The sequence below is a fragment of the Pseudophryne corroboree genome, chromosome 2, assembly GCF_028390025.1.
Source record: "Pseudophryne corroboree isolate aPseCor3 chromosome 2, aPseCor3.hap2, whole genome shotgun sequence".
Lineage (NCBI taxonomy): Eukaryota > Metazoa > Chordata > Amphibia > Anura > Myobatrachidae > Pseudophryne > Pseudophryne corroboree.
Genome location: NC_086445.1, coordinates 188,064,847 through 188,087,247, shown reverse-complemented (window position 1 = coordinate 188,087,247; position 22,401 = coordinate 188,064,847). Strand labels below are relative to the sequence as shown.

Sequence of the window (22,401 nt, the reverse complement as noted above, 5' to 3'; positions counted from 1 at the left end):
CAGAGTTTTGCTGACCAGTGACCACCAGTATTATACGTTCTCTGCCTGAAAAACGCTCCATATCTGTGCTGCATTGTAGTATATAGTAGGAGGACAGTGCAGAATTTTGCTGACCACCAGTATAACTATATATATATATATATATATATATATATATAGCAGTACGGTACAGTAGTCCATTACTCTACCTCTGTGTCGTCAAGTATACTATCCATCCATACCTGTGGTGCATTTCAGTTTTGCAGTTTGCTGACCACCAGTATATAATATATAGCAGTATGGTACAGTAGGCCACTGCTCTACCTACCTCTGTGTCGTCAAATATACTATCCATCCATACCTGTGGTGCATTTCAGTTTTGCACAGTTTGCTGACCACCAGTATATAATATATAGCAGTACGGTACAGTAGGCCACTGCTCTACCTACCTCTGTGTCGTCAAGTATACTATCCATCCATACCTGTGGTGCATTTCAGTTTTGCACAGTTTGCTGACCACCAGTATATAATATATAGCAGTACGGTACAGTAGGCCACTGCTCTACCTACCTCTGTGTCATCAAGTATACTATCCATCCATACCTGTGGTGCATTTCAGTTTTGCACAGTTTGCTTACCACCAGTATATAATATATAGCAGTACGGTACAGTAGGCCACTGCTCTACCTACCTCTGTGTCGTCAAATATACTATCCATCCATACCTGTGGTGCATTTCAGTTTTGCACAGTTTGCTGACCACCAGTATATAATATATAGCAGTACGGTACAGTAGGCCACTGCTCTACCTACCTCTGTGTCGTCAAGTATACTATCCATCCATACCTGTGGTGCATTTCAGTTTTGCACAGTTTGCTGACCACCAGTATATAATATATAGCAGTACTGTACAGTAGGCCACTGCTCTACCTACCTCTGTGTCGTCAAGTATACTATCCATCCATACCTGTGGTGCATTTCAGTTTTGCACAGTTTGCTGACCACCAGTATATAATATATAGCAGTACGGTACAGTAGGCCACAGCTCTACCTACCTCTGTGTTGTCAAGTATACTATCCATCCATACCTGTGGTGCATTTCAGTTTTACACAGTTTGCTGACCACCAGTATATAATATATAGCAGTACGGTACAGTAGGCCACTGCTCTACCTACCTCTGTGTCGTCAAGTATACTATCCATCCATACCTGTGGTGCATTTCAGTTTTGCACAGTTTGCTTACCACCAGTATATAATATATAGCAGTACGGTACAGTAGGCCACTGCTCTACCTACCTCTGTGTCGTCAAGTATACTATCCATCCATACCTGTGGTGCATTTAAGTTTTGCACAGTTTGCTGACCACCAGTATATAATATATAGCAGTATGGTACAGTAGGCCACTGCTCTACCTACCTCTGTGTCGTTAAGTATACTATCCATCCATACCTGTGGTGCATTTAAGTTTTTGTGCGCAGTATATATAGTAGTAGGCCATTGCTATTGATAAATATATTACTGCCATATAATTACACACATTAAAAAATGGAGAACAAAAATGTGGAGGGTAAAATAGGGAAAGATCAAGATCCACTTCCACCTCATGCTGAAGCTGCTGCCACTAGTCATGGCCGAGACGATGAAATGCCATCAACATCGTCTGCCAAGGCTGATGCCCAATGTCATAGTAGAGAGCATGTAAAATCCAAAAAACAAAAGTTCAGTAAAATGACCCAAAAATCAAAATTACAATCGTCTGAGGAGAAGCGTAAACTTGCCAATATGCCATTTACGACACGGAGTGGCAAGGAACGGCTGAGGCCCTCTCCTATGTTCCTCATGACTAGTGGGTCAGCTTCACATGAGGATGGAAGCACTCATCCTCTCGCTAGAAACATGAAAAGACTTAAGCTGGCAAAAGCACAGCAAAGAACTGTGCGTTCTTCTAAATCACAAATCTCCAAGGAGAGTCCAATTGTGTCGGTTGCGATGCCTGACCTTCCCAACACTGGCGCTGCTGTTGTTGCTGCTGGGAGTCGATCGTCATCCCAGAGGGGAAGTCGGAAGACCACTTGTACTACTTCCAGTAAGCAATTGACTGTCTCGCAAAGGAAGATGAAATATCACAGCAGTCATCCTGCTGCAAAGCGGATAACTCAGGCCTTGGCAGCCTGGGTGGTGAGAAACGTGTTTCCGGTATCCACCGTTAATTCACAGGGAACTAGAGAATTGATTGAGGTACTGTGTCCCCGGTACCAAATACCATCTAGGTTCTATTTCTCTAGGCAAGCGATACCGAAAATGTACACAGACGTCAGAAAAAGAGTCACCAGTGTCCTAAAAAATGCAGTTGTACCCAATGTCCACTTAACCACGGACATGTGGACAAGTGGAGCAGGGCAGACTCAGGACTATATGACTGTGACAGCCCACTGGGTAGATGTATTGCCTCCAGCACCAAGAACAGCAGCGGCGGCACCAGTAGCAGCATCTCGCAAACGCCAACTCGTTCCTAGGCAGGCTACGCTTTGTATCACAGCTTTCCATAAAAGGCACACAGCTGACAACCTCTTACGGAAACTGAGGAACATCATCGCAGAATGGCTTACCCCAATTGGACTCTCCTGGGGATTTGTGACATCGGACAACGCCAGCAATATTGTGCGTGCATTACATCTGGGCAAATTCCAGCATGTCCCATGTTTTGCACATCATTGAATTTGGTGGTGCAGAATTATTTAAAAAACAACAGGGGCATGCAAGAGATGCTGTCGGTGGCCCGAAGAATTGCGGGCCACTTTCGGCATTCAGCCACCGCGTGCCGAAGACTGGAGCACCAGCAAACACTCCTGAACCTGCCCTGCCATCATCTGAAGCAAGAGGTGGTAACGAGGTGGAATTCAACCCTCTATATGCTTCAGAGGATGGAGGAGCAGCAAAAGGCCATTCAAGCCTATACAGCTACCTACAATATAGGCAAAGGAGGGGGAATGCACCTGACTCAAGCGCAGTGGAGAATGATTTTAACGTTGTGCAAGGTTCTGCAACCCTTTGAACTTGCCACACGTGAAGTCAGTTCAGACACTGCCAGCCTGAGTCAGGTCATTCCCCTCATCAGGCTTTTGCAGAAGAAGCTGGAGAGATTGAAGGAGGAGCTAAAACAGAGCGATTCCGCTAGGCATGTGGGACTTGTGGATGGAGCCCTTAATTCGCTTAACCAGGATTCACGGGTGGTCAATCTGTTGAAATCAGAGCACTACATTTTGGCCACCGTGCTCGATCCTAGATTTAAAACCTACGTTGTATCTCTCTTTCCGGCAGACACAAGTCTGCAGAGGTTCAAAGACCTGCTGGTGAGAAAATTGTCAAGTCAAGCGGAACGTGACCCGTCAACAGCTCCTCCTTCACATTCTCCCACAACTGGGGCTGCAAGGAAAAGGCTAAGAATTCCAAGGCCACCCGCTGGCGGTGATGCAGGGCAGTCTGGAGCGAGTGCTGACATCTGGTCCGGACTGAAGGACCTGCCAACGATTACTGACATGTCGTCTACTGTCACTGCATATGATTCTGTCACCATTGAAAGAATGGTGGAGGATTATATGAGTGACCGCATCCAAGTAGGCACGTCAGACAGTCCGTACGTATACTGGCAGGAAGAAGAGGCAATTTGGAGGCCCTTGCACAAACTGGCTTTATTTTACCTAAGTTGCCCCCCCTCCGGTGTGTACTCCGAAAGAGTGTGTAGTGCAGCCGCTCACCTTGTCAACAATCGGCGTACGAGGTTACTTCCAGAAAATGTGGAGAAGATGATGTTCATCAAAATTAATTATAATCAATTCCTCCATGGAGACATTCACCAGCAATTGCCTCCAGAAAGTACACAGGGACCTGAGATGGTGGATTCCAGTGGGGACGAATTAATAATCTGTGAGGAGGGGGATGTACACAGTGAAAGGGGTGATGAATCGGACGATGAGGAGGAGGTGGACATCTTGCCTCCGTAGAGCCAGTTTGTGCAAGGTGAGATTGATTGCTTCTTTTTTTGGTGGGGGCCCAAACCAACCAGTCATTTCAGTCACAGTTGTGTGGCAGACCCTGTCGCTGAAATGATGGGTTTGTTAAAGTGTGCATGTCCTGTTTATACAACATAAGGGTGGGTGGGAGGGCCCAAGGACAATTCCATCTTGCACCTCTTTTTTCTTTCATTTTTCTTTGCATCATGTGCTGTTTGGGGACTATTTTTTGAAGTGCCATCCTGTCTGACACTGCAGTGCCACTCCTAGATGGACCAGGTGTTTGTGTCGGCCACTTGGGTCGCTTAGCTTAGTCACACAGCTACCTCAATGCGCCACTTTTTTTCTTTGCATCATGTGCTGTTTGGGGACTATTATTTTGAAGTGCCATCCTGTCTGACACTGCAGTGCCACTCCTAGATGGACCAGGTGTTTGTGTCGGCCACTTGGGTCGCTTAGCTTAGTCACACAGCTACCTCATTGCGCCTCTTTTTTTCTTTGCATCATGTGCTGTTTGGGGACAATTTTTTTAATCTGCCATCCTGTCTGACACTGCAGTGCCACTCCTAGATGGGCCAGGTGTTTGTGTCAGCCACTTGGGTCGCTTAGCTTAGTCATCCAGCGACCTCGGTGCAAATTTTAGGACTAAAAATAATATTGTGAGGTGTGAGGTGTTCAGAATAGACTGGAAATGAGTGTAAATGATGGTTATTGAGGTTAGTAATACTATGGGATCAAAATGAACCCCAAATTCTATGATTTAAGCTGTTTTCTCCTTCATCCACTAGGGGCCACTGGAGTGTAGTTACAATGGGGAGATAGTAGGTGGTATTGGTAGCTGGCACTTTAAAAATTCTCACACTGTGGCTAGCTCCTCCCCTACTATCTCCCCTCCAAGCCAGTCTTAGTTAAGTGCCCGAGGTAGCTGGTTCACTTGGGTTTAGCTGAAGAATTTTCTTCTTTTTTCTTTATTATTTTATTTTTCTTACACACACTCACAGACTGGCAGCTCTGCCACTGCCAGTCTGCACCGTGGGAGCTGCCGGCGGGGTCCCATCGCAGCTGCGTGCGGCTAGGGATGGGCCCCGGCTGAGGGAGACACTGAGCTCTCCTGAGTTGGCGGACACCGCTGCGTGCGGCGCGTGTCGCGGCCACTCCATCCAGCAGAAGATTCCGGCAGCATGGCAGCGGTGAGTATCAAAAATGGTCGGACACCGCTGCGTGCGGCTTGTGTCGGGACCACCCCACCACAGAAGATTCCGGCTGGACGCCGCTGCGTGCGGCGTGTGTCGGGGCCGATCCACCAAGAACACAGTGGTGAGTGAAGTATACTTTATTTGTGGTGGCTATGTATGTTTTTAGAGCAATGCACTGTTTATTGTTGTACAACCCACTCCAGAAGGGCTCTCTGGGGCTGTAATGTACTTTATTGTATCCTTACCTGTCCTCCTCATGGAGAAACAGACAGGATGATTGGGGGAGGCTGAGTATGTGTTTATACAACCCTGACTGAAAAACGGGTGTGTGTCATTCTGATAACCCTCTGCTCCCCCAGCTCCCCGCACCCCCCGCACAGATCCCCACTCAGCGCGACTCACAGAGCCGGCACAGGGATCCCGCTCGAGCGCAAAGCAATGTTTAAATTTGGCGCCTTGTACGGAGGGGGCGGAGCTAAGTCCCGCTCTGTAGAGCGAGCTCAGCGCTCCCTGCTCCCAGGCGGCGACTCGCGCTCTGTTCAGCGCAACACTCCCCGGCGGCGGCTAGCAGATACAGGGCTCTACTAGCGCTGTATAGCGGGCTCAGCGCTCAGCGCTCCCCGGCGGTGACTCGCAGGCCCAGCGGAGGGTACAGCTCGCTTCCCGCTTAGTTTTGCAATAAGGCGCCATAGCCGGGGGGCGGAGCTAACTCCTGCTCTGTACAGCGGGCTCAGCATTCTCCGCTCCCCGGCCACTGTTATAGTGTAATAGGCATTTATGTGAGTTTAATGCACATGGTGCTGAGGAGAATGTGATATAGTCAGAGTGGCTCAGCACTAATCCAGTTATCCACTATATAGATTTTATCGCATAGCCCAGAGGAGTTTCACTCTGGCGGCCATTTCCTCCCTGCACAGACCTGGCTTCATATTTGCAGTGTCTCCTATAGCCCAGTGGGCTAATCTTGCATACTCAGAGACAAATACAAATAAAGTCCCAGGTATATTAACAGTTAACCCGCTTTACTCAGCGGGCTCCCAGGTCTCCCCGTCGCTAGGCAACAGCTCTGGGATTTGTAACTTTTCGATACTTCAGGCTGCTGAAATATAGATACATTCCTCCTGCAGTAGAGTCCTCTATACCCAGCATTTCCCTACTTGCAAATCAGGGAACCTGCTCTATTACAGTAGCTGGGACTCAGCTCAATAATAATTAAAAGGATCTACTGTGCAGTATTTATTTACCTACGGTGTGTGTGTATATATACATATATAGTTATGTTTGTGCATGTATATATATATATAGATATATATATTTAAGTGCGTGTAGGTATGTATATAGATAAATCCATAAAATACCAGATATAGGGGATAAAAGCCTACGGCCACACCACCCTGAACACGCCCGATCTCGTCTGATCTCGGAAACTAAGCAGGGTCAGGCCTGGTTAGTACTTGGATGGGAGACCGCCTGGGAATACCAGGTGCTGTAGGCTACTTCCGCAATGTTTTCTAATAACAACATCTTGCACATAACATTTTCCCCCATCTTTCTCACAGGCTGGTCACCATTTTGAAAAGCCAGCGGAACCTCAGAGAAACATCTGGTGCACCTTAATTAGCGGTACACTAAATACAGGGCGGGGTGTTGCCTTCCTTTTATTATTCCTTGTTGTCACTAGTTACTAATGCTATTTTGTAATTGTGGAATGCGTGTAAGGCATCAGACAAATAGCGCTGCGGCTCAGTACGCTAGTAGCGGGTATCTGAACAGGGGTTTGAATCCAAACAAAACTTTAAGGAGAACTCCTATAGCCTAGGGCTAAGACTCCTGTCCCACAGCGCAGCGTTGCTGGTTCAGGTCTCCGCTGCTCCAGAAAGTTTATTTTAATCGTATCGGTCACTACACATTATAGTGCAGACCTTACGTAGGGCTCTGTTTATTTAACCCACCTTTTCTCCTTTCGTTTGTCTCTCCTGGGATAGTCGAAGAATTCCCTCTTAGGTGTGAAGTATGCGGCGGAGCCATCTGCTCCGCCCTCCACGCACCTGCACACCCCTGTTTGATCAATGATGCAGGTAATGTCACTATTAACCAGACAATAGCTCATCAGGTAAGCCCTTGGACTTTGGTTTCCAAGGTCACAGGATCAAATCACAGCGGGACCAAACACACCTTTCCAAAAAGAAACTTTGCTAACATTCCATGCATTACTGATGTCTGTTTTCTGTGGATCTGAACCAGTGTCTCAGAATATACAGGTACATAATACAGCAGTTCATCTGATACTGCAGGTAAAGGAGGAGGACACGTCAAGTCCATCAGGGTTCCACGCCATTGACGAAAATGACAGCGACTGGTTCAGTTTCGGATGAGCTGGGCAGGCTCCGGTAGGCGGCCGACAGACACCCGAATACACAATATCAGGTATCAAACAAGGTTTGTTTTCCTATCTTTTCCCCGCAGATGGCAGGAGATGGTATCAGAACCTCTCTAGGGTATACACCTCGGTGTATCGCCGGTCCATCAAGCCGCCGTTTTCCTGAGGCAACCTTGCTCAGGGATCCATCGACATATGCGGCAGCATGGTTCTACCGTATCCGGAGCAGGTAGGTTGGGGAACAATTGTCCTCTAGGTTACAGGATGCTTCGCATCAGAATCAATTGATACTTTGATACAGGTCAGAATCACGATTCTGCTTTATGTTCCTTGGAGGTCTCCATGTCTACAGACTCGGACCCTGCATCTTCGCTTGGGCTGTCTTAACCCGACGACCTCTGGGGCTGCGACAGTGACAAGTAAACATGAAATCCTACGGGGCAGATGGTTCTGGGGAAGGAACTTTCTGCAGGATTTCTTGAACCAATGGAGGTAGGTCCACTTTGATTTCTCCTACTACTGCCCCAGCTCCAAAAGACAAACCTTTACTGGTCTTCCCTTTAGATTTTTTCGTGCCCTTTCAGGTTTTTGACTCCACACGGGTGATATCTTCGTCGCCAGGGGTTCTCAGGGTAAAAAGGCTGAAGCAGAGGTTCAACATCCTCAGTCCAGTCTGATTTTATGTCATCCTATACACCCATTACACCTGCAGGGTCCCAGGGTAGGCGCAGGTCGATGGGAGAAGGCTTGGGCGGTTACAACCGTCTCAGGAGTCCCTCGGCATGGGTCGGCTGATTTACGATGACAAGAGTCATACTGCAGGCTGCGCTCCATAGGTTTCTAACCGCAAAGGGTGTTGATCCCTGTTTTTCACATATCATTTGAATTAGGACAGTTCTCAGGCCTTTGTTTTCTTTTCACGTTCCGAAGCCAAGTGGCTCGGACAGGCCTATTCTGGCCTTACAATCCTTTTAGTCTGTGATTGCTAGTTTAAACAAGAAAGGGAGTTTTACGTGTCCCTTGTCTTCAGAGATGCCTGTTTACTGATTTCCGTTGGACAGGCTTTTCTCAGATTCCCCCTTAACAGGATTCTCATTTTCACTGTAAGTCCTTTACTCTTCTCTCTTCCGCTCCCACAGAGTTTAGGAAGATAACAGAATAACTCTTTTTCAAGGGCAGTGGGTGACGTTGGTTCCCTAATGGGACAATTTACTGCTACTATCCCACTCTGTACATTAGGTGGCTTCTGAATATCCGGAGGATCCACGAGCTTCTGATTCGACACAGATCCAATTTATGCTCCGCATAGACGTTTCTCAACACGGTCCGTCAGAGGTTTTTTCATTCCTCGGCACCAGAGACTCTATTTCTTCAGTCAAGTTGCGACGTAATGAGTGGTCGCCTCCATTCCTCTCGGAACGGGGGACAACAATCTTGTTTCCAGATCAAGCCACCAGGTCAGACTCCTGGGTGAGGGAACATGCCCCGGAGTTTTGTCAGCTGGTCCGCTGTGGGCGGAGATTTCGGATCGACCTCAGGGCGTTCTGACTGACTCTTTAACCCTTTATTATTCTCGGACGGCAGTAGCCGTGGAGGCCCTCAGGGCTCCGGGGAGTTTTCTGGTTATTCTATCCTGCCCCCTTTTCTATTTCTACTTCATGTTCAGTAACACAGGAGGGGATTATGCGTGCTAGTCCTCTCGGTGGCGCTGGTTGGGCCACGCATGACTTGAAGATACAGATACGCCTGTTGTCAGTAGAGGAGCCTTGGCTCCTACCTCGACTGGACTGTCTACTTCAACAGGCTCCTTTTTTCTCCTTGTTCAATTTTACACTGGTTTCGGTTACCCGTGTGACTGTTCACGAGACCTCAGAAGGGAGGAGTTCCCTAGTTCGGTTAGGCCTACTGGGCTCCGATTTCAGAAGTCTATTACCTCTTCTCGCTTTTGCCACTTTGGGAAAACTTTATGGAACATAATGAAGATAAAAGGGGTTTTTCCCCCTTCTTCCAGTTACCATTCATCTTTGGTTTCTCTGGGAGGTTTTTTGCTCCGCTGCGCTTCAAACCACACTGACCGGAATTTTAGGTCTCTGCCTTTTTTTCGCTTTTCTTCCAAATGAGATTAGCCTAGCGGCCGTAAGTTCGGCCTCTTGTTCAGGGAGTACTCTATTGGCAACTCCCCGGGCTCGGCTTCGGCCTCAGCGGTCGTTTCTTCCAGAGGGGAGGTCCATTTTTCATATAAATCTGACACTAGTGGTTTTCAATCCTCTCTGAATGTTGTCAGGGCTCGTCAACTCTCTCTACAGAGGTCTCAGGCTATTCGATGAAGTGTTTTTTCTTCCTTGCTCTGGACGATGCTCCCGTACTAAATAGCCGGGGCCCCAGCATATGCTGGACAGTTGGATACATCTGATCATCAGACAGTCTTCTTGGCGGTTACTAGGGAACCTCCGTTTTCCATTTCAGCGCGCTTTACGCGCATTGTAAGACCTTCGTGGGCAGCCGCCCGCGGGGTCTCCATGAATATTTTGTCGGGCGGCTACTTGGTCAAACCGACATTCGTTTTGTCAAATTCTACAAGTTTGACACTTTTACGGCCTCTGCTTCACTGTTTGGCCGAGCAGTTTTTACAGGACTCTCAGCGCTTTCCCACCCGTTTTTTGGGAGCTCTGGGACGTCCCCATTGTAACTACACTCCAGTGGCCCCTAGTGGATGAAGGAGAAATCAGGATTTTGGTACTTACCGATAAATCCCTTTCTCCGATTCCACAGGGGCCACTGGACGCCCGCCCAGCGCTGTTTCTCCTGATTTTTGTTTGATTAACGATTGCAGATCACCATATGACTGCTTGTTGGGTTCAGGCTAGCCTGGTTTTTTGTCAGGTTCTGTTCCAGGTTTAGTTTGTGTTCGCCTGGTTTACAGGGCGTCGTTAACCTCCTCTACCTTACGGTTTGTTTATTACAGCTCTCCTCGGGCACAGTTTAACGTAGACTGGCTTGGAGGGGAGATAGTAGGGGAGGAGCTAGCCACAGTGTGAGAATTTTTAAAGTGCCAGCTACCAATACCACCTACTATCTCCCCATTGTAACTACACTCCAGTGGCCCCTGTGGAATCGGAGAAAGGGATTTATCGGTAAGTACCAAAATCCTGATTTTGAGGTTCTTTTTTGTAAAAACACACCCGAATCCGACAAAAAATTTTCAGGGAGGTTTTGCCAAAACGCGTCCGAATCCAAAACACGGCAGCGGAACCGAATCCAAAACCAAAACACAAAACCCGAAAAATTTCCGGTGCACATCACTAAAAATAGTACACTTTATTAAGGGAACAGATTTTCGGGGAAGAGATAAAAAGGGTGGAGCAGTCTAAAATAACTACTGACGCTTGCCCAAAAGAAAAACACACACTATTAGTGCGACTAGAGATGCTGGAATTCTGAAACTGGTTTGTTGAAACAGCTCCAAAGTTCTAGAGAAATGTATTTTAGATACACTTAGGGGTTAAGTAGGGGGCCAGAGCCGGCCTTAGCCATTTTGATGCCCTAGGCAAAATTCTGACTGGTGATCCCCCCACCCCCCTCTCATGGAGATAATGGGCGAAGCAGACAGGGAGATAGTGGGTGACTGGTGAAGCAGGTGTGACAGGGGGATGGTAACAGGGAGCTAGCGGGTGACTGGGGAGGCAAATGGTGACCGGGAGATAGTGTGTGATAGGGAAAGGGTTAGAACAGAGGGAAATGGGACTGGACAGAATAGAGGCGACAGGGACATTACAGAGGCATACCTCCCAACAGTCGGAGGAGAGCAGGAGGGACACTTTGGCGCAGCTGTGCCACGTCCGGAAAGGGGTGTGGTCTATAGTAAAGGGGTGTGGCTTTGTGGGAGTGCCGCTATCGCTGGCCACACCCCCGTTTTCCGTCACTATGGGGGCATGGCCATCGCTCTATGAGCTGCTGACATGCCCACTCTCCCTCCGTCTCTAGTGAATAGACGCTGTGCGCATGTGCACAGCGTCTATTCACCGCGAGTGCAGGAGCCTCCCAACTGCCCAATGCGGGACACTGTGGCCCGCGGGTGGGACTGCGGGACAGTCCTAAAAAAATGGGACTGTCCCGCGAAAATCGGGACAGTTGGGAGGTATGCAGAGGGGACAGGACCAGGACAGAGGTGACAGGGCAAGAAAGAGGTGACAGGGACAGGACAGTGATGGCAGAACAAAAGGCAAGGTAGGACAGAGGTGACAGGGCCAGGATAGATGTGACATGAGCAGGGCTAGAACAGAGGTGTCAGGACCAGCCAGGACAGATAGAGCAAGGACAGGACAGAACATATGTGACGGATGCAGCCATGCCAGCTTCACGTCACATATTTTTTGGCCAGCCTGTTCCTCACTCAGTATGTAAGTCCAAGAAGCAGGATATAACTGAGTGTGACCCTCTATTGCCCACTGACTGCATGCTCAGTGGAGTGGTGTATACCCTACTATTGTGGACATTAACAGGACAATATATTGTTAAATGCTGAACCTGTCATCTACTATATGTATTTAGGTAATTGTCCCTCATTTTATATGGCTGTGCCCCTCAGGCAGTATCTTTCTAGCCCTGATTTGCTCCCTACAAAATACCTATGAAATGTATATGTGTGATTGTATTGTATTGCACTAGTGGGTGCAAGTGCTTGTTGTCAGGTGTGTGCTCAGCCAGATACGCTGTCTAGGACATCTGGCTATGTGATGTACACAGCAGTGCAATTATGCGGGTACGGGTGGGTACGGCCTACCCTTAAGAATTTCGCCGTGGGTACGCCGTACCCACACCGACGGGCTACCGCTGATATGAGGGGAGGAGAGCGCAGCCTGCGCCTCTCCTGCCCCTCAATGTCTTCGTTCAAATCAGCGCCGCCCATGAGCCAATCAGAGCTCGCGGAGCTTTGATTGGCTCACGGATCGGCGCTGAATTGAACTCACCCGCCGGAGACTGAATGGAAGTAGAGGCGCAGGCTGCACTCTCCTCCCCTCACACACGGGAGACAGGACAGCAGTAGCGGTGAGCAGGGGAAGGTGGGGGCTGCTTCATAAATACCTGACACTGTGGGGGGCAATGTATATCTGGCACTGTGGGGGGGCAATGTATATCTGGCACTGTGGGGGCAATGTATATCTGGCAATGTGGGGGGCAATGTATATCTGGCACTGTGGGGGCAATGTATATCTGGCACTGTGGGGGGCAATGTATATCTGGCACTGTGGGGGGCAATGTATATCTGGCACTGTGGGGGGCAATGTACTGTATATCTGGCACTGTGGGGGGCAAGTATATCTGGCACTGTGGGGGCAATGTATATCTGGCACTGTGGGGGGCAATGTATATCTGGCACTGTGGGGGGGCAATGTATATCTGGCACTGTGGGGGCAATGTATATCTGGCACTGTGGGGCATTCGTGTATCTGGCACTGTGGGGCATTCGTGTATCTGGTATGTGGGGCATTTGTGTATCTGGCACTGTAGGGCAACGTGTATCTGGCACTGTGGGGCAACGTTTATCTGGCACTGTGGGGGTCATATGTGTATCTTCCCCTCCCCCATATGTGTATCACGCCCACATTTCATTGGCCACGCCCCATATGGCATTTGGCCACACCCAGTACCTGTAAGACATTTTTTCTACTTGCACCACTGGATGTACAGGAAGTGCAGGGCTGACCCCCTCTGTCACAGCCCCCCTTCACAGGAACCCTCAGTCAGCTGCAGGGCTTGTGACATCACAAATGACTACACAGGGTTAACATTGACTCAGGTTATGGCCTCAGGGCAGCCAACCTTCTTATTAGCATAATTATCTGTCCTTTCTTCTAACAGGGCTCTTTTTAGACTTAGTGACTCCAAAGCCACAGCGGGTTCCATGGTGTCCCTGGACACTTTTAAATATTAGGATTAAAAATCCCACCAATCTGGACACCCTGCCACAACAGCAGGTGAGCACAGCATCATGGGAGTTTAGGAGGTTTCAAAAGAGCCCGCAGAGAGATTGGAGAGGCATTCTGACTAGAGAACGAGACTGTTGCCAGGAGTCGAGAGATCCTGTCAGCCTGTTTGTGTGGAGACCTGGCTATGCGGAGAGGGTCCAGAATACACAGCCAAGCGTTTGCTCCATCGGGACCTGTCCCAGGTGGGTGACTGGTCAGCACGCCCTACCTCTGCAGGGTAGAGGACCATCAGGCCAAAAGCGGCCGGGATCAGCAAGACAGACATCATCGCCCCTTCCAGGAACCAGTATCCACCACGAGTCGCCAAACGCAAGTATTCCCTGAAGTGGCTAGTGACTGTGTAGGGGCAAGAGTTGTTGCCTTTGTGTGGTTCTTTCTCTGATATAATCTTAACTGTAATTGTTATTAATACTACCTGTACATATTGTACAAAGTGTGTTACGGATTTTCCTGTAATTAGTGTGTATGAAAATAAAGGTGCGTTTTGTACCTTGCTATTGTGTCCTTACTGTGTGATTCCCGACCCATACCGGGCACTGGGGTAACCGCACTGAGCTGTAACGGACAGCCTTTCTGAAGGCTGCTCCCATAATAAGTGCACATAAACCCAGTGTCCTCAAAACATAGGGGAGAGGAGAGAGGAGTGACAGGAACAGGACAGAGGTGAGACAAGGCAAGGACAGAGAGGATAGGGACAGGACAGAGGAGACAGGAGAGAGGCATGATAGCACAGGGACAGGAATTCCCGCAGCCACTTCCCCGCATGGGCGCCGCCATGTTGTATTCGTCAGGAAGCTGTCTAGTGGGCAGACTGGAAGTGCTGGCTGGCAGGATGCGAAGACAGCCAGCAGCAGCCGCACCACAGCTGCAGATATGATTCTAGACAGGCAGCTCTGGGAACACATAGTTGGCGGCTCAAGGTCACATCCCACCCTTACCCCACTCCTACCCAGAAGTAAACTGGCGGGCCCTGAACCCGGCCGGCGCACTGTGGAGATAAATTAAAAACAGGTGCAGTGGGGTTGCTTAATGCTCATATGCCTTATATGTGTGTATATATATATATATATATATATATATATATATATACATTATACAGCCATCCAAAAATACACCGTGGACATTGTCATTGTGATAATGGCCTGGTCCACCCCTGCACTTTGAATTAAAATGCTGCTTTGCAATGAGGGGGTAGAAGTGCTTGGCTCAGCCTCAGTCTCAGTCAGTGATGGCGCAGTGGCTGGAGTCTGACTGACTACGCAAATGACCATGGGAGGCGGAGCTGCTGCTGCTGCCGGGCATGTGCAGCAGCCCTCCTACCGGAGTGGCAGCCATATTTGTTAGGGGCAGAGCTGCTGGAATACCCAGACTTCCCCTTAGAAGCACCGGGTCCATCCGTAATGCATCCCGTACGATCTACACCTGCTCCGACGCTACAGCAGGCGGCTCTGATATGCAAGAGCAGAGCCGGTGGCGGCACCGATCAGCAGGTGCCCGACGGACCACCAACGGCATCTGAGCCTGCCCCTAGGCAAAGGCAGATGCCCTAGGCAATTGCCTATGCCTTGGGCTGGCTCTGAAGGGGGCAGATGTATTTAGCCTGAGCCTGGAGAAATGACAAGTGTAAGGTGATAACGCACCAGCCAGTCTGCACCTAACTGGCATTTTTCAAACCCAGCCTGTACCTTGACAGTCAGGAGCTGATTGGCTGGTGCGTGATCACCTTGCACTTTATCACTTCTCCAGACTTAATACATCTGCCCCTATGTACTAAGAGTTGGAGAGATAGAAAGTGGATGGAAAATATGTACCAGCCAAACAGCTCCTAACTGCCATGTCAAAGGCTGCATTGTGCTTCCCTGGGGTAGCTGGCCTTTGCTGGTTTGTGGGTTTCTGCACCCCGGACCCAGACCTAGAGTTAGGGTCTACCAGCATCAAATGAGCCTTGTCGGGGCCTGGTGGCTTATCATGCATTTGCAAATGTATGTAACTAAGACCTCTGGATTTCTATGATATATATAGTCTTTCATGTCTTGGTACAGGTACAGCTCGGTGTGCTGGGGTATACCGGGGGTTAATCTTTTATGTATTTCTAATTTTTTCAAACAGACTTAGACAGAGATCACAGAATTCCCCTCCGCCCCCGCCCCCCCTTCCCCCTTTATATTAATGTTGTAAGCTTTTTGGAGATTAAATTACTACACTGTGTGGTATTTTTAAAGGTTCGCCATGTGAATTTGGATGGATCATATAAGATTGTCATTAAGAGTAGTCTTTGGACTACAGTAGTGCTCAGGTGGAGAAAAGGGCAAAGATTGGAAAATTGAATGAAACAGAAAATTCCATTGCAATTGATGTAAGAGAATAACATAAATTGATCAGAATGTATACAAGAGAGGACACATGAAAAACTGAAAACGTTTGGGGTTGTATTACCCCCTGAACGGGTTCACTACGATATGCCGGCGGTCGGGCTCCCGGCGACCAGCATACCGGCGCCGGGAGCCCGACCGCCGGCTTACCGACAGTGTGGGGAGCGCAAATGAGCCCCTTGCGGGCTCGCTGCGCTCGCCACGCTACGGGCATGGTGGTGCGCTATGCGTGCCACGCTATTTTATTCTCCCTCCAGGGGGGTCGTGGACCCCCACGAGGGAGAATAAGTGTCGGTATGCCGGCTGTCGGGATCCCGACGCCGGTTTACTGTGCGCCGGGGTCCCGTCAGTCGGCATACTGAAGACCACCCCCCTGAACACTATTCGATTGCCCAGCGTAATTTTTCGCACTTGTGTCATTTAGTGGTCTGTAAAATTGTATACTGTATCTCCGTCCTCTCGTCATTTGTCTATTCCTTCTTATGTCCTCTCCTACTGCATACCCTGTACCCTCTTCCAGTTGGTAGGAGTGGGCTATACAACAAGGGTGAAGCTAGACTGACTGTCACTTCGGGTAAAGACTCAACTTGGCATTGCCGCTCCACTCATCCACAGATCAGTATTGGTTTGTTCTAGGATCAGAGTATGTTCTAGAACTGAAGGAAAGAGCCATCAGGAGCACTATACTATTTAGCCACTTGGCCTGATGCCTCAAGGTGTGTGACCAAAATCTCAAAATCTGTCAATTTTTAAGATTGGACCACATAAATGACCAGATTGCTTTGTGTGACTGCATCTCCTTCTGACATAATAAACCGATTCCGACCTCAAAGCCAGCTCCATAGGTTCCCAGAGCTTATCGCCTCAGTAGCTAACACCATCTTACATTGGTGTTAGCATGTGTTTTTTTGAGACATCCGGACAATCCTTAATTTCTTATTGCTAAGATATGATATTCTAATAATACCCAATAATTAATAAATATTCTTAATATAGCCTCCCCTACTCAGGGCCAGATTAAGGCTGGTGAGGGCTCAGGGCAACGGAGGTTGTGGGGGCCCCCACCACTAAAGTTGCTGGCAAAGCCTCCCTCCGCACACAACTCCCGAGCCGCACACACACCCGCTCCGTCCACACGCACAACTGCGCCACACACAAACACATCACTGAGAGCAGCAGCAGACAGCGTGCCTCAACAGCCAGCGGCTACAGTCACTATTGAGACTGTGCACAAGGGGGCTCCTCGGCGGCTGCTGTCACTAAACAGCTGAGCCACCGGAGCGAGCCTCCTGATACAATACATAATGTGTGGGTGCCCTGAGACAGATGCCTCTGTCGCCCCTCCCTTAATCCATCACTATCTCTACTGGTGACAACCCCCCACTCCCCCCTCGGTTACAGTGGGAACTTGCACCGCAAGCCACCCCCTAACTACGCCCCTGGCTAACACCTTCTGAAGATGCTGTTACTTTCTGTAGTCCAGCTCCAAAAACTTTTAGTTTTGGTGCTTGATAAATAATACAGCCACGACTTACAAGAATACTGTGATTATGTCCTGTGTTAGAGGTATAATAAATAGCTTTGTTACTTAAATTGGTGTTAATCATGCAGACACTGGTGTTCCACATGTACTGGGTACAAAGCACCTAATAAATAGGTCCCTATGGGCAGGGCCGGTGCAAGGTCTCTATGCACCCTAGGCAAAGCTTCAACCCGGTACCCCCTGACCTGCAACCCCCCTGCAGGAGGTGCATCAGGGCTATAGGAGCAGCCGTGGGGGTGCCCCTCAGGAGCCATAGTTACATTCGCATCCTATGTGCCTTAACATGACTTGATGTTACTCATGTCAGCACAGAGGAAGCACCGAGACACTATGTGGTACAGCCTGATAGTGGTAGCTGCACTTTATTAGACCCGCAGCAGCAGCCAGCGCAGTGTAAAAGGAGGAGGCCGCATACAGAGACATCCTTCAGCTTTTTGCTAGATGAATGGCGCCCCTAGGCAGCCGCCTAAAGCTGCCTAATGGTAGGGCCGGCCCTGCCTATGGGGTAAATGTAACAGCCTGTGTGATGCAAGCATAGGCAAGTTCCCGGCGAGTCTGCCCAATGTTTTCAAGGAGACGAATATTTAAAATGCAAAGCCATGTTTATTTTGCCATTTAGATGATTGCCCATTTAAAACATCAGATAGACTCGTTGATGCCTGCATCAAGCTGGCTATTACATTTACTCCTATGTTTTACATACTACAGCACACAATTTGCTGGGGAGACATCACCTGCTGGCTCTAAAGTGTAAGTGCAGCAGTTTTGTTTTTCTTTTTAAAGCACTTTTGAATATACTTATTTTACACGAGTTGGGTACAAAATGCCAGCATTCAGAATCCAGACAGTGGAATCCCAGCGGTCACAATACCAACGGATTCCAGTGAAATTTCTAACCCTAACCATAGCCCTAACAATAACCCACCTCTCCCGCAGCCTAACCCTAACCCATTGGCATATCTATAATGGGTGCAGTGTGTGCAGGGCACACAGGCCCCGTGGCCCAAGGGGGCCCACCCCACACACACTGCACCCATTTGTTTAATAGTTACCTCTCTGGAGTCCCCTGTCAGAGCCATCCCTTCTCAGCAGCGCAAAAGAGTCTTAACACTAGGGGGAACAAACTCTATTGTGCCTGCTGAAAACACCGGAAAGATGGCGCGGTGGCCATTTTTCCGAAGTTTTTCACGCATGCACATTAGGAAAATTTTCGGGAAAATGGTCGCTGTGCCGTGTTCCCGAAGGTTTGTGCATGCGCAATAGAGTCTGTGCTCAGACCCTGTTGCTGCTGTGGTGAAGGATGGCACTGCCGGGTGACTCCGGAGATGTAAGTATTAAAACTTGTGCATTGGTCAGAGAGATGGGGGAGGGGGGGGGGGGGGGGGGGCTGATGCAGAAGGCTGCACACAGGCCTCCTCCTCTCTTAAACGCCCCTGCCCTAACCATCCCTTCGGCAGCCTAACCCTAGCCGCCCCCTTCGGCAGTGTAACCCTCCACCTAGTGCCTAACCCTAATACTAAACGTTGGGATCCGTCGGAATTGTGACTGTCAGAATTCCACTGTCTGCATTCTGTCAGGATCCTGATTGCCAGGATTTTGATTACATCTTATTTCGCACATACATAGACAATACATCTACCTCTTCTATATCTATATTGCCAGAGCCGGCCTTAGGCATAGGCAAACTAGGCAAATGCCTAGGGCATTTGGTATGCTTAGGGGCACCAGCAGCTTCTGCTGATTAAAATGATATGCGGCATGCCTATATTCTGTGTGTGACTGCGGCTTTATCTGCATACGAAATGCTACGTTGCAGTGTATTCCTGGAAATCACTGTAATGTAGCATTTCGTATGCAGATACAGCCGCAGTCACACACAGAATATAGGCATGCTGCATATCATTTTTATCAGCGGAAGCTGCTTGTGCATGCTAGCCACACAGTAATGCAAATAAGATGCATTTTCATAAACAAATGGTGCCCAATGTTAGCAGAGCTGCCAGCTGACTCATGCCAGGTATCTCCTGCAGAACTAGCAGCGGTGCTAGGGGGCACCAGCCAAAATCTTGCCTAGGGCATCATATTGGTTAGGGCCGGCTCTGTATATTGCATACAAAACTTTAAAATGCACAGATGCTAAGGTTATTTGCAGTTAAAAGTTTACTTTGCTAGGGAGGGTTTTATTTCCCCAAATGACTGTATGTACTGATGTAACTCGCAAAGGGGCTAATGTACTGTAGAGTTGGAAGTATTTTGGACTGATACAGAGTTAAATGCAATCACATTTTTGGATGTATCTAATGTGTTTTCGCACTGCACATGCTCTGAAAGCTGAGCCTCCATAACTACACGAGATGCGGAGTCATATGGAACTCAGGGGGACATGTACTAAGCAGTGGTAAAAGTGGAGAAGTGAGCCAGTGGAGAAGTTGCCCATGGCAACCAATCAGCACTGACGTAACATTTATAATTTGCATACTATAAAAGTATACAGAGCAGCTGATTTGTTGCCATGGGCGGAAATGAAAGAGCATAACTCATACCTCCCAACTTTACAGGATCATGAAGAGGGACCCCATGCGCGACGAAGCATCTATTCACCCGGCCCTGCAGCGAGTGCAAAAGCCTCCCAACTCTTCCCCCCACCGCGGGACACTGCTGCCCGCGGATGGGAGAGCGGGACAGTCCCCCAAAAAATGGGACTGTCCCGCGAAAATCGGGACAGTTGGGTGGTATGATAACTGGGTGGTTACAGGGCCTTTGCAGGTTGGGGAAGTTCAGAGGTTGTGTAGATAGAACTGTGGACTATGCAGAGTTGTGTGTATATGTAATACAGCTTTTATCTCTTGAATCAAAAACATGCAAAGCATGCAGATGGGGGGTGGTACAGATGCAGAGAACTGCACAACTCTGCCTCCGTGCAAATATATGTATTATGTCCTGTGCGCGTAATGTGGAAGCAATTACTGCCAATTTACGTTTGCATCGGCCTTCTGTGTCAAAAATGCAAGAGTACAAGATGGTCTGAGTACAGAGCTGGCTGCATCTCACAATAGGGTAAATGTATGAAGCAGTGATAAGAGTGGAGAAGTGAGCCAGTGGAGACTTGAATTTGGCAGAAAATTGTTAGCTATTTATTGTACCCTAACCATTAGCAAACCTGTAAATTGAAAATTTTAGTTAACATGCCGATTCAGCCGGCATATGGTGGTAGAAAAAAGAACGACTCTATTCAACTGACGCTAACCTTAAAACATTAAAATTCAAAACTATCCTAATTTAAACACAAACTATAAAATAGGTAATAGGTGCCCAACTCATACCCCCACGGTGACTACCCACCCTGATGGGTGATGCCGTTGCCCCCGGACGGGTGGTCGAGCGGCCTTAAAAGTCAATGGAGGTGAGTGCACCTAAACCACACCAAACTGTAAATCACTACAACTAACAAGACAAACTACAACCTGCCGTTCTTTTCCGCCAACAGCGAAAGACTCCTCCCCAGAGTCTTCGCACCGCCACCATAACCTCAACCTAACTCCTGCAACACGAGAAACAGATCCTCCAGGAAAAGCATCATCCCCTCATTGGACAGATGCACACCATCAGGCCGAAAAAGGTGACTGTCTCGAAACCGAATCCTAGGGTGGCGAACCACTTTGCCTCCGTGGGACAACACCCACTTCGCCACCGCCCCATTCACCTTCTGCCTGGCCTCATCAATCAGGCGACCATCCGCCACACCTCGCCAACTCAACCTTGGCACCATCATAGAGAACACCAAGACACAATTGGTCCACGCTGCGGCCACACTGGCCAGATCCTTCATCATGGCCCACATAAGAGTGGCCAACCACCCAGACTGCCAAATCATCGTCTACCCAACCTGAAGAGAAGGAAAGGGGTAAAAATTTGGTTAATAAGAATCTAAAGCAGAGTTTATTAAATGCATTAACCTGAAGGATCTGCCAAAAGAAAAAATGGATTTTCGTGTCTTGCAGAAGTAACGGCCTAGCCGATCTGCACAAGCTTCCAGCCAATTGAAGCAGAACATAAACACACAATGGGAAAAATCAAAATAAAATAAGAAAATAAACGGGGGGGGGTATAAAATGGGAAAAACATGTAAGAACTCAGCTGAGGTGAAAGCGTAAAAACCTGCTGATGGACTTTGATTAGAACTGATCAGCCGAATTGTAGATTAGAATTCAGTCCGTCAAGTCAGGCAAAAAATCGCAAAAGAACTCCAGACCCCCGCTGCCAGCAGCGGCGAGTGGCTAATCCCTGAGTAGGATAAACAGGGGAGACAAACAGATACACCACACAAGGACGTGCTGAACTTTACAACAGGACTTAAACAATTACAAATAGACAAAACCATATTCAAGCAAACAAATCATGCAACGGGGCGAATATATCGTCTGTAACTCGACGACTTCCATCGCCCCACTGCCTGGATTTCAGCCACGGAAAACCCTGCCGACGCAGCCGACGTCGCAGCCCCGATGCGGAAGGAATGCGTCCCGAAAGCAGCGGGTGGAAGGCCCAAGCTCGCCAGACAGTGACCCAGCATCCAACGAAACTGATATTTCGTCACTGGCAGACCGTCATAATGCAGCAACCACGACCCCCGACCATCGGGCCGCACTGCCGCATATTTCACTGGCAACCTCACCCGGCAAATGCTCTCCTCCAGCGCCGAAACCAAGGTGACCCATCGACCTCTACCTACTTGGTCCGTCATAGAGCGATGCAATTTGCACAGCAAAGACCTCTCACCCACCACCACGTCCTCGAGAAGCATGCGCGAATCCGCTCGCTTAGATGGCGCCACCAGCTCCGAAACCCGAAAGGCACCGTGGTAAGCCATGGAGAACGCCAAACGGAACAGCAGCGATTCAAAAATAGATGACGCGATACTGCCAAC

At 48.8% G+C, this 22,401-nt stretch overlaps 1 non-coding gene across 1 annotated transcript; it reads left to right on the top strand.

The window, feature by feature from the left end:
• The first annotated feature begins 6,565 nt into the window (after positions 1–6,565).
• Positions 6,566–6,684, top strand: LOC135053780 (5S ribosomal RNA). Its single transcript, XR_010243087.1, has one exon. It is a non-coding gene; the product is annotated as a 5S ribosomal RNA (ribosomal RNA).
• The last annotated feature ends 15,717 nt before the right edge of the window (positions 6,685–22,401 follow it).